This window comes from Plecotus auritus (assembly GCF_963455305.1).
Source record: "Plecotus auritus genome assembly, chromosome: 9".
Taxonomy (NCBI): domain Eukaryota; kingdom Metazoa; phylum Chordata; class Mammalia; order Chiroptera; family Vespertilionidae; genus Plecotus; species Plecotus auritus.
This window is the reverse complement of record NC_137783.1, coordinates 144,279,331-144,290,394: the sequence shown is the minus strand read 5'-3', so window position 1 is coordinate 144,290,394 and position 11,064 is coordinate 144,279,331.

Genomic DNA, 11,064 nt, shown 5'->3' with positions numbered 1-11,064 from the left:
AGCTGAGGAGAGGCTGCAAACACTCCCTGGAGAGTGGTCTCTTTGCCTTTGTCTCTCAGTGTTCAGACCAATTTTTAATCTTTAAAAAAAAATATATATATATATACATATATATATATATATATATATATATATATATAATTGCTTTTTTTACAGAGAGGAAGGGAGAGGGATAGAGAGTTAGAAACATCGATCAGCTGCCTCCTGCACACTCCCTACTGGATATGTACCCGCAACCAAGGTACATGCCCTTGACCAGAATCGAACCTGGGACCCTTCAGTCTTCAGGCCAATCCTCTATCCACTAAGCTAAACCAGTTAGGGCCCAATTTTTAATCTTAATGCAGAGGCTGTGTGATCACTTACACACTGCTTTGATTACAAAAGAATATGTCAAGCTAGACTAAATTTATTTCTATTTTGGAGAATATGAAAGTGCTTCTAGACTTCAGTAAGGAATTGTCTACTGTTTAGTGTATTTTCTAGAACTGAGAGTGGCATTAGGTATCCAGTGATTTTGAAAATGTGGCCCACAGAATCCTTGGTGCATATGCAAGTGGCTATATCACTCTCCGTACATCCCTACAAATATTTTTAAAGACTTAAGCAACTTGCATTTTCACAAGCCAATAAGTAAAGATATTTGCCCTAAATCATCTGGTTTATAAAGAATTTGTGTAGATGGATTGGATTCTGTTCTATAACCTGGGAATTAAGAACTTTATATGTTCATTTGCAACAAATCCTCTGAAGTTATATCCTGCAGCCAGACTTTAGGAGTTTGTGCTGATGGGTTAATGGATCTCAGTGGCAAGCATGAAGCTTTGATTACATTGCTACACCCCCAAATCATTCAGGAATGTCAGCATTTGGGGCATGAGTCTGTGAATCCCACCACACCCAATGCCCACAGCAAACACATAAATGTAAATGCCTCTGTTGAACATTCTTCTTCTAGCCTCTTCATGAAAACTACTAACGGTTTCCCCATTAATTAAATACTACTAAAATGTATCCCCAATAAGAGTGCTTTTAGTATTTCTTAACATCTGCAGCCCTACTACCTTTAATACATAGTGGCCCCAATATTTTTCCCAAGTTCCCTGCTAGGGAAGCCCTATAGTGAAAAGGAGCTGTTGTTTGATCTTAAAACGGTGGTCGGCAAACTGTGGCTCATGAGCCACATGCGGCTCTTTGGCCCCTTGAGTGTGGCTCTTCCACAAAATACCACAGCCTGGGCGAGTCTATTTTGAAGAAGTGGCATTAGAAGAAGTTTAAGTTTAAAAAATTTGGCTCTCAAAAAAATTTCAATCGTTGTACTGTTGATATTTGGCTCTGTTGACTAATGAGTTTGCCGACCACTGTCTTAAAAGAAAGAATATCCTGATTAATTTACCAGCAATGCAAATTGAAGCCCATTATTTAATAAGCTCACTGAACCTCAGTTTCTTCATTCTTCAAATGGAAATAATGCTACCTACTCTGCATATGAATCATTAGAGTTAAAGAGGATAACATTGAAAGTACCTAACATTTGTCAGATTTGTTATCTGACAAATAGAGGTTAACAAATAAATACCATGTCCTCCGCTCTCTCTATGGATCATCTTATCAATTTGAAACATCCTTCTCAACTGACGTTTACATTTCAGTAGTGGCCTTCAGTGCTTTTAAGTCATGACACTCCTTGAGAATTTCAGTCTCATAGGGGAAAATAAAATAGCATCTTGTGGGTTGTTTTTGTTTGTTTGTTTTCAGAATTTCAACTGAGCAGAGATATCTGCATAATAGTAGCTTCTCTCCTCTCCAGCACCTCCCCACAATAAAAGCAGATTATTTGCCTCTGTCCATAGTTGTATGTAAGATATAATCAAAGCACTTTCCCACTATAGTGTTGGATTCTTTCCTTTTCCTCATATACAAGGACTTTTAGAAAGCAGTTAGAACCACCCAGGTAGCTTAGAGAAACCGTTACTATTTAAAAACTGTTTTTTCCTAAGATCAATTCAAGCCAACTCTCCAAGAAGCTGCTTAAAAGTCTTTGGTGACATGCTCGCTTCTTTCCCTTTGGGTTTTTTCTAGAGGAGCCCTGGTATTAGGGCTGCTAAAAAGGTGGGTGTCCTATGGAGTAAATGTGAACTAAGTAACAACACAGCAACAGGGAACCAAGCTTCATTTGTGCTCCTTTGAAACGTTAAAATAACACTCGGCTTAGTCGGCAATCCCTGACTGCTGATCACAACGCACAAAATAAAAGTCACGGTGCAAATGAAAAGCATCTCATTCCCAGGGACATGCTTTTCATGGCTTTGCAACCTGAGCAGTTACTAAATTCAAGGTCTCTTGCTTGCTTTCTTGTCGCTGTCCTCCAGGGGTAAGGGAGTGCTTCAAATGCAATCTTAATTGGCCTGCTCTAGCTTAGCAGGGCCGTCTGCTGTGGCTTCTAAGACTGTCTCTTGGGTCTCTCTGTTCTCTTTTCTGAGCATAGCAAGGATCCTTAATTTGTCTGGCATTAGCTGCGTGAATATATATATATATATAATTTATATATATATATTTCATATATCATTTATATATATTATATATATTTCATTTTAAAGACTTTTTTTCTAAGTGAAAGAGTGTATTTTTTTAAAGTCAGGTTTTTTAAGGCATTTTGTGCTTAACTTTTCTGTTGGCAGTATGGAAGAAAATCTTTTTTCAAAGCAAACAAGCAAAAAAAAAAAAAAAAAATAGAAGCCAGCAACAATAAAAACAAGAAACATGCATTGCCTAAATAAGAAGTCCTTTTTATATTTGTGAATAAAGCAGAATACATAAGAACACATTTAGCTTGGAATGGAATTTGTATGCATTAGGAAAATGGGTTTATAATGTGTTCATCTCCTTAGCAAACACATTGTACTGCCAAAATGAATATTGTAACTATCAGTGTCTGGCTTCCACTACTGGAATCAGTATTTTAAAATAATCATTTTCACTGTATGTTATTTTGATTGAGTTATGCCTAATCTCTCTTTCCTTCCAAAGACATTAATATTGTCTAAGTCATCAAGGGCACTCTGTTGAGAGTACCTGCACATATTCTTTTGTTCTATAGAATGTTGAATACTGGCAAATTTTAGAGGAAAAGAGCTCAGTTTTTCATGAATTGAAACCTGAATAGTACTGTTTACTATCTATAGAAGTTGCTCCGGCATAAGGTGAATTATGGAATTATAGATAACACTTATTAAGAGTTGACTATCCCTGGCCAGAGTGGCTCAATTGGTTGAGCATAGTCCCGTGCACCTAAAGGTTGCTGGTTCAATTTCCGGTCAGGGCATATATTTGGGTTTCAGGTTTGATCCCCAGTTGCGGAGCTAATGAAAGGCAACCAATCAGTGTTTCTCTCTCTTTCTTTCTCTCCCTTTCTCTCTCTAAGTATGAACTTGGGTGATAATAATAACCAATAATAACAAATAATAATAACAAAACCAATAATAACAAAATTAAAAAAAGAGTTGATTATATTCCAGACATTATGCTTTGCATAAATTAACTCATCATTTCTTTTGCTTTACACTATTTTTAAATAATCATGATTATGAAAAAAGAAACTACAATAGGATATGGGTCAGACTTAGATATCTGAAAGTTCCAGATTCAAAATAACCCACTGTATTCCATCTGCTTTTCCATATGCTGGTCTTCATGTGTAAAAACATAAAGTTGGTGTTTGTTAATTATTTTGGAGAAATTATAACTAATGGCTGAAAGAGTGGTTTTTATTTTATTTTGGATAGAATCAGAAAATTAGAGACTTTAATATGACAAAAAGAAGACCGTAAAAAAAAAAGAAAAGACCGCCATAGTCCCAAGGCCAGGGAGTGTCTTCAGATTCCCATTCTAGTGAGAATTCTATAGAGTATAACATAGAATTTTACAAACAGGAATGCAAGGATGAAAGAAAAGGAAATAGAATTAGTCTGTTGTGGTATGAAAGTCAGAGATCTTGTCAATGGTGTTGTTTATTGATTCATAAAACTTTCCCACCCTTTGCAGCTGTTTTTAGTAACTATTTTAGGTGACCCAGTGAATGAGACTGAGCAATGAATGCTGTTCACTTTGGTTATCTTTAGGGATAGACTGGAGACAATAAAATTAAAAAAGTAATTGGTAGAAATCTATCACAGTGACATTAACAAAATAAACTAAACACCTATTTGATTCTTTTAGTCACAAATTTACCCTCAAATTCTCCATTTTATTTTTCACGAGATTGTTTTAGATCACAGTTAAACCTTTCTCTTTAGGAGAATGTTACTTATTTTCAGCCATTATCATTTCTTAGCTCTGTTTACATACACTGCAGAACTGATTGTATAACAAATGATAGGGCCTGCTATTATTACCATTTTCATTCCATAGTAGACTCCAGTTCGATTTTCCTGTTAGAAAAAAAAGTTTTAATTAAAATACTTCTTTTATAAGCTTTCATGTCTTTCAGATAATATTGTAAATCATTAATAAACTATCATGGTTTCATTGCCTAGTATTTTAATATTTACTCATAAATTATGGCTGTAATGCATGATGACATATCACAGTCAGAGATGGAAACAGGAGGCTTTGAATTTGTCACTTGATTTTGCTCTATTTATTTAGCAAGGACTGCTCTTCAAATTCTAAATGTTGGTAAGGAAAACAAGGAATGACTAAGTTAAAATCTAATTAAAATGGAAATATGGGAGTTCCATTACCTTTTCTAACTCCATTATTAGCTATTTTTAACTCAGTTACTCTAGGCAGTGACAAGAGTTTATTTCAAGTCTGTAAAATGCCATACTGTATTAAAAAATGATGCATTTAAATTTCTACAATTTTTTTCTCCTGTGGCTTAAATTCAGAAAGTAAAAATACTATACGAGTGCTAATTTTATTATTTTAATTTTACATATTTCTCCACTAAATAATTTATGTGAATTATTTGGTTAATTTACACCTAGAATACCACTGATTTGTGTAAAAGTGTTAAAGCTGATGAAAGTTACTGTCCCTTTACCATTGTAGTTGGTTCTCTGTCAAGGTTCATTTTCAATTTTTATTGTCTGGGTTGTAACTGTGTGAGTAATGTCAACTCATCATTGTCAGACCAAGCCAATGATGGGTATTCAGAGGAGCAGATACTTACCTGAAGGATGCCATCACCACTCTGCTACTTACTCGAGGAAAAGAGTTTTCACCAAAATAGAAAATTAAGAGCTAAGTAAACTAACAACCACAATGTAGGGTTGGCATTTCTTCATAGGTACAAATGGGGCATACAGAGACACAGTGTTACGATTTTTTTTTTTGTTATTTGTTTTTTTTGATTTGTTTGTTTTCTCAAGGAAAAACTATTCATATGAAGATTTCAATAGCTTATAGGCAAATGGTAGGGAAATTAATTTTAGTGTCAACAATAAAAGTAAAGTTTAACAATCTTAGGAACATGTTGGAAAGGAAGGTTCTTATAATGTCCAACTCTTCCTTGGTATTAACAATAAAGAAAATTCATCAGAAAGTCTCAGGATAATAAGTATCACAAATAGCAAGGAATATTCCTGAATATATGAATATATATATGAATATTCCTTTCCTGAGTAGCAAGGAAATTCAATCAACCATCAAGAGAAGAATGTGTGTGTATGTATGTGTGTGTGTGTGTGTGTGTGTGTGTGTGTGTGTTTGAAATGTAGGAGGGAGATCAAATAGTATTCTTAGTTTCTCAGAGCATCCTAATGACTAATACTTCATTTATTTTATGGATGACTAGGCTATATCAACTCTGGGTTCCAAAAGATAATACTGTATCTATTTATATTTCAGCTTATGCTCAATCAAGTGAACATTCACAAAGTTGTTAATAATTCAAAAAATATATTTTTGTATAATTAAATATGTAATATTGACAATATAGTTCTCTGGCTATAGTAAGATTCTATAATGGTGTTTTTTTTTTTAATGTTACTGTTGGGTAGAGGCTTTATGATAGGTCTGCAGAATTCTGTGTTATTTTTACATTTCCTTGTGAATCCATAAATAACTAAGAAGAAAAAAGTGTAAAAAGTGATCTAGCACTCAGATATGGAGTTGTTTTATACATATATAAAAATACATATATATGAGACCCCGTGAATGAAATTTGTGCATTGGGGGGGGGGGGGTCCCTCAGCCAAGCCTGCACTCTCTCCAATCTGGGATTGAGTGCTTGTTTAGGACAACCACTCTGCCTGCCTGCCTGATTACCCCTAACTCCTCTGCCTGCCTGATTGCTCCTAACCCCTCTGCCTGCTGGCCTGATCGCCCCTAACTGCCCTCCCCTGCTGGCCTGATCGCCCCTAACCACCCTCCCCTGCCAGTCTGATCACCCCTAACCACCTCTGCCTTGGCCTCCACCACCGTGGCTTTGTCCTGAAGGACTACCAGAAGATGTCTGGTGGACCTGGTCTAATTAGCATAGTATGCTTTTATTAGTATATATGTATATATTTTTCAGAGAGGAAGGGAGAGATAGAAACATCAATGATGAGAGAGAATCATTATTGATTGGCTGCCTCTGTACACCCCCTAATGGGAATTGAGCCCGCAACCCCAGCATGTGCCCTTGACTGTATTGGAACCCGGGACCCTTCAGTCTGCAGGCCGACACTATATCCACTGAGCCAAACCAGCTAGGGCTGAGTTTTTATACTATTCTCCAATAAAGGAGTCCAAGACTCCTTAGATAAACTGCTGGTTCTAGGACTAAGGCAAGAATTAACCAATGCCACACAAATTCAACTAAAAAATAGAAAGAAATATACATGATGATGTGCAGCCTCTTGTAGTGCCAGGAAGTCAAAAAGTGCTCAAAAAGTTTCATACTGATATGGATATGCTAAAGGAACAAAGAAGCCAACTGAAATAATTCCCAGTGCTCAAAACTGAGACAAATTGAGCAATCCTAGCTAATAAAAAAGTAATATGCAAATTTACCGTACCTCCACTACACCCACAAGCCATGCCCACCAGCCAATCAGAAGTGAGTATGCAAATTAACCCAACCAAGATGGCTGCGGCCATGGAGAAAGCAGGAGGCTTGGGTTTCCTGGAGATGGAGGAAGCCAAGCTTTCCGCCTGCCCTGGCCTGCCTTGGCCTCCGCTTAAGACTACAAAGTTTCAATTATAGAAGATCAATAAATCCCATCAAAAATGGCAGCAGCCACAGAGCTGAAGAGAGCAGGAGGCTTGAGTTGTCCCTGGCGATGGAGGAAACCAAGTTTCTGCAGTCCTGGCCTGTCTTGGCCTCCACTTAAGGTTACAAAGTTTCAATTATAGAAGATAAATAAATCCCAGATACCAGGGCCTCTACTTGGGTTGCCGGGGGGTGTGGCCAGACTGCAAACCACCACAGGCCCCTTGCCCAGGCTGCCCCATGCCCCAAGGGAACCCCCACCCTCATCTGGGACACCCTTCAGGGCCAACCAGCCGGCCCCCACCTGTGTACCAGGCCTCTATCCTATCTAATCCTATCTAATAAAAGAATAATATGCAAATTGACTGTCACTCCAACACTCAAGATGGCTGCCCCCATGTGGTCAAAGATGACTGCCCCCATATGGATACAAGATGGCCATCACAATATGGCCAGCAGGGGAGGGCAGTTGGGAGGGACCGGGTCTGCAAGGGAGGGCAGTTGGGGGCAATCAAGCCTTCAGGGGAGGGCAGTTAGGGGTAATCAGGCCAGGAGAGGAGGGAAGTTGGGGTGACTGGGCCTGCAGGGAAGAGCAGTTGCAGGGGAATAGGCCAGCAGGGGATGGCAGTTAGGGGTGACTAGGCCTGCAGGGGAGGGCAGTTAGGGGTGACCAGGCCTGCAAGGGAGGGCAGTTAGGGGCAAACAGGCTGGCAGGGGAGCAGTTAGGCATCAATCAGGCTGGCAGGGGAGTGGTTAGGGGGTGATCAGGCTGGCAGGCAGAAGCGGTTAGGGGCAATCAGGAAGGCAAGCAGGTGAGCAGTTGGGAGCCAGCAGTTCTGGATTTTGAGAGGGATGTCCGACTGCCCATTTAGGCCCGATCCCGGCCAAGGCAGAGGTGGTTAGGGGTGATCAGGCTGGCAGGGGAGCAGTTATGGGTGATCAGACCGGCAGGGGAGGGCAGTTAGGGACGATCAGGCCAGCAGGCAGAGGGGTTATGGGCGATCAGGCAGGCAGGCAGAGTGGTTGTCCTAAACCAGCACTCAATCCCAGTAGGATCGGGCCTAAACGGGCAGTCGGACATCCCTTAAGGGCTTCCAGATTGGAGAGGATGCAGGCTGGGCTGAGGGACACCCACCCCCGTGCACAAATTTTGTGCACCAGGCCTCTAGTAAGATAAATAAGATTGTATTAGATTACAGTGCAGAGTATAACATAAATATCCATGGGTATATACTGCTGTAAATTAGTAATTGATTAAATAAATAAGAATGGAGAAAAGAAAAATCTTCTGTGCCAAAGAATTCCAAATAATATAGGTATGAACCAAGGTGGGGCATAGTTTCTCATTCTTCAAGTATGGGCTGCTCATATTGATTTCCTTCAAATCCAAGGGAAAAGGTAGGAAAAAGAATAACTCCATAGTGGAGAATCCACTACTTTCACTAGATGATCAATGTTAATATCAAGAGCTTATGAAATGTTTGATATGATGTGATGAAAATGGCACTTTAGCACTCTAGTCTTCCTCTCAAAAATGCAAGTCATTTATGATAAAAACATCAGATAAACCAAAGTAAAAGACATACTACAAAGTGTCTGACTAGTAACTGCCAAAACTGACAAGGTCAACAAAAAATGAGGAAAGTCTGAGAAATTATCACAGCCAAGAGGAGCCTAAGGTGAAAGGGTACTTTGGATGGGATCCTGGAAGGAAAATGGATTAGATAAATATAAGATAAATAGTGTATCTTGTCATAATATTGGTTCATTAATTGTGATAAATGTACCACACTCTTATAAGATTTTATAAGAAAAACTGGGTGTGAGGTATATTTCTGTACTATCTTCACAAATTTTCTGTAAATGTACTAACTATTCTAAAAAGAATAGTTTACTGAAACATACAGAAACACTGTAGTGATATTAGTTTTTACCCAGGTTAATTAGGGAGTTAATTGTATATCCCTATTTGTTGAAGAAAGCAAACTATCTCAATTTAGACCTGACACATACAAAACACACACACACACACACACACACACACACACACACACACAATTTTGTGTAAAATTTGTCTGCTTTTGTGCTGACAAAACATTTTCATTTTTATAACTTTATTATACATTTTACTATCTGATTTTGTACCTCAGTTTATTCATTTATAAAATCAGGCTATTAATATCTACTCACTGTATTTATGTAGGACTAAAATTATATTATACTAGAGGCCCGATGCATGAAATTCGTGCACGGGGCAGGGGGGTCCCTCACCCCAGCCAGCCTGCACCCTCTCCAACCCTTTGAGGGATGTCTGACTGCCCACCGGGATCAGGCCTAAACGGGCAGTCAGACATCCCTCTTACAATCCAGGACTGCTGGCTCCCAACTGCTTGCCTGCCTGCTTTCCTGATTGCTCCTAACTGCTTCTGCCTGCCAGCCTGATCACCCCCTAACCACTCCCCTGCCAGCCTGATTGATGCCTAACTGCTCCCCTGCCAGCCTGTTTTCCCCTAACTGCCCTCCCCTGCAGGCCTGGTCCCTCCCAACTGCCCTCCCCTGCTGGCCATCTTGTGGTGGCCATCTTGTGTCCACATTGGGGCCAGATCTTTGACCACATGGGGGCAGCCATCTTGTGTGTTGGAGTGATGGTCAATCTGCATATTACTCTTTTATTAGATAGGATAGAGGCCTGGTGCATGGGTGGGGGCCAGGTGGTTTGCCCTGAAGGGTGTCCCGGATCAGGTTGGGGGTTCCCTTGGGGCATGGAGCAGCCTGGGTGAGGGGCCTGTGGTGGTTTGCAGGCCGGCCACGCCCCCCAGCGACCCAAGTGGAGATCCTGGTATCTGGGGTTTATTTATCTTCTACAATTAAAACTTTGTATCCTGAGCAGAGCCAAGCCTTCTCCTTGCTCCGTGGTGGCAGCCATTTCTGTTGGGATTTATGTATCTTCTATAATTGAAACTTTGTAGCCTTAAGCGGAGGCCTGAACTGAACAGGGCTGCAGAAGCTTGGCTTCCTTCATCGCCGCGGGCAACCCTAGCCTCCTGCTCTTTCCAGCTCCGTGGCTGCTGCCATTTCTGTTTGGATTTATGTATCGTCTATCATTGAAACTTTGTAGCCTTGAGTGGAGGCCTAGGCCGGCAAGGGCAGGCGGAAAGCTTGGCTTCCTCCATTGCCAGGGAAACCCAAGCCTCCCTCCTGCTGTCTGTGGCCATAGCCATCTTGGTTGGGTTTATTTGCATATTCGCTCCTGATTGGCTGGTGGGCTTGGCTTGTGGGCATGGCTTGTGGGTGTAGCGGAGTGATGGTTAATTTGCATATTACTCTTTTATTAGATAGGACTAGAGTCCCGATGCACGAAATTTGTGAACTCGGCGGGAGGGGGGTTCCCTCAGTCTGGCCTGAACCCTCTCACAGTCCAGGAGCCCTCGGGGGATGTCCAACTGATGGCTTAGGCCCACTCCCCACAGACATCCCTGTGGGAGTGCACTGACCACCAGGGGGCAGCTCCTGCACTGAGCATATTAGATTTTTATTATATAGGATTGGCAAGGCACTAGTTGACATTCAGGCCACAAAAGAAATTATACATAACTATCTAAATTTAACTTTCCTGAAGGTGGGCTGCATATCACATTTAAAATGCATGTTCTCTAGACTTGGCTGGGTAGCTCGATTGATTAGAGCGTCGTCCACATACCCAAGGTTGTGAGTTCAATCTCCTGTCAGGGCACATACAAGAAGCAGCCAATGTATGCATAAATAAGTGGAACAACAAATAGACATCTCTCATCCTCTCTCTTGTCTCTCTCAAAAATTAGTAAATAAAAATTAAAAAAAACACCTATTTCTCTAAAACAATGCAT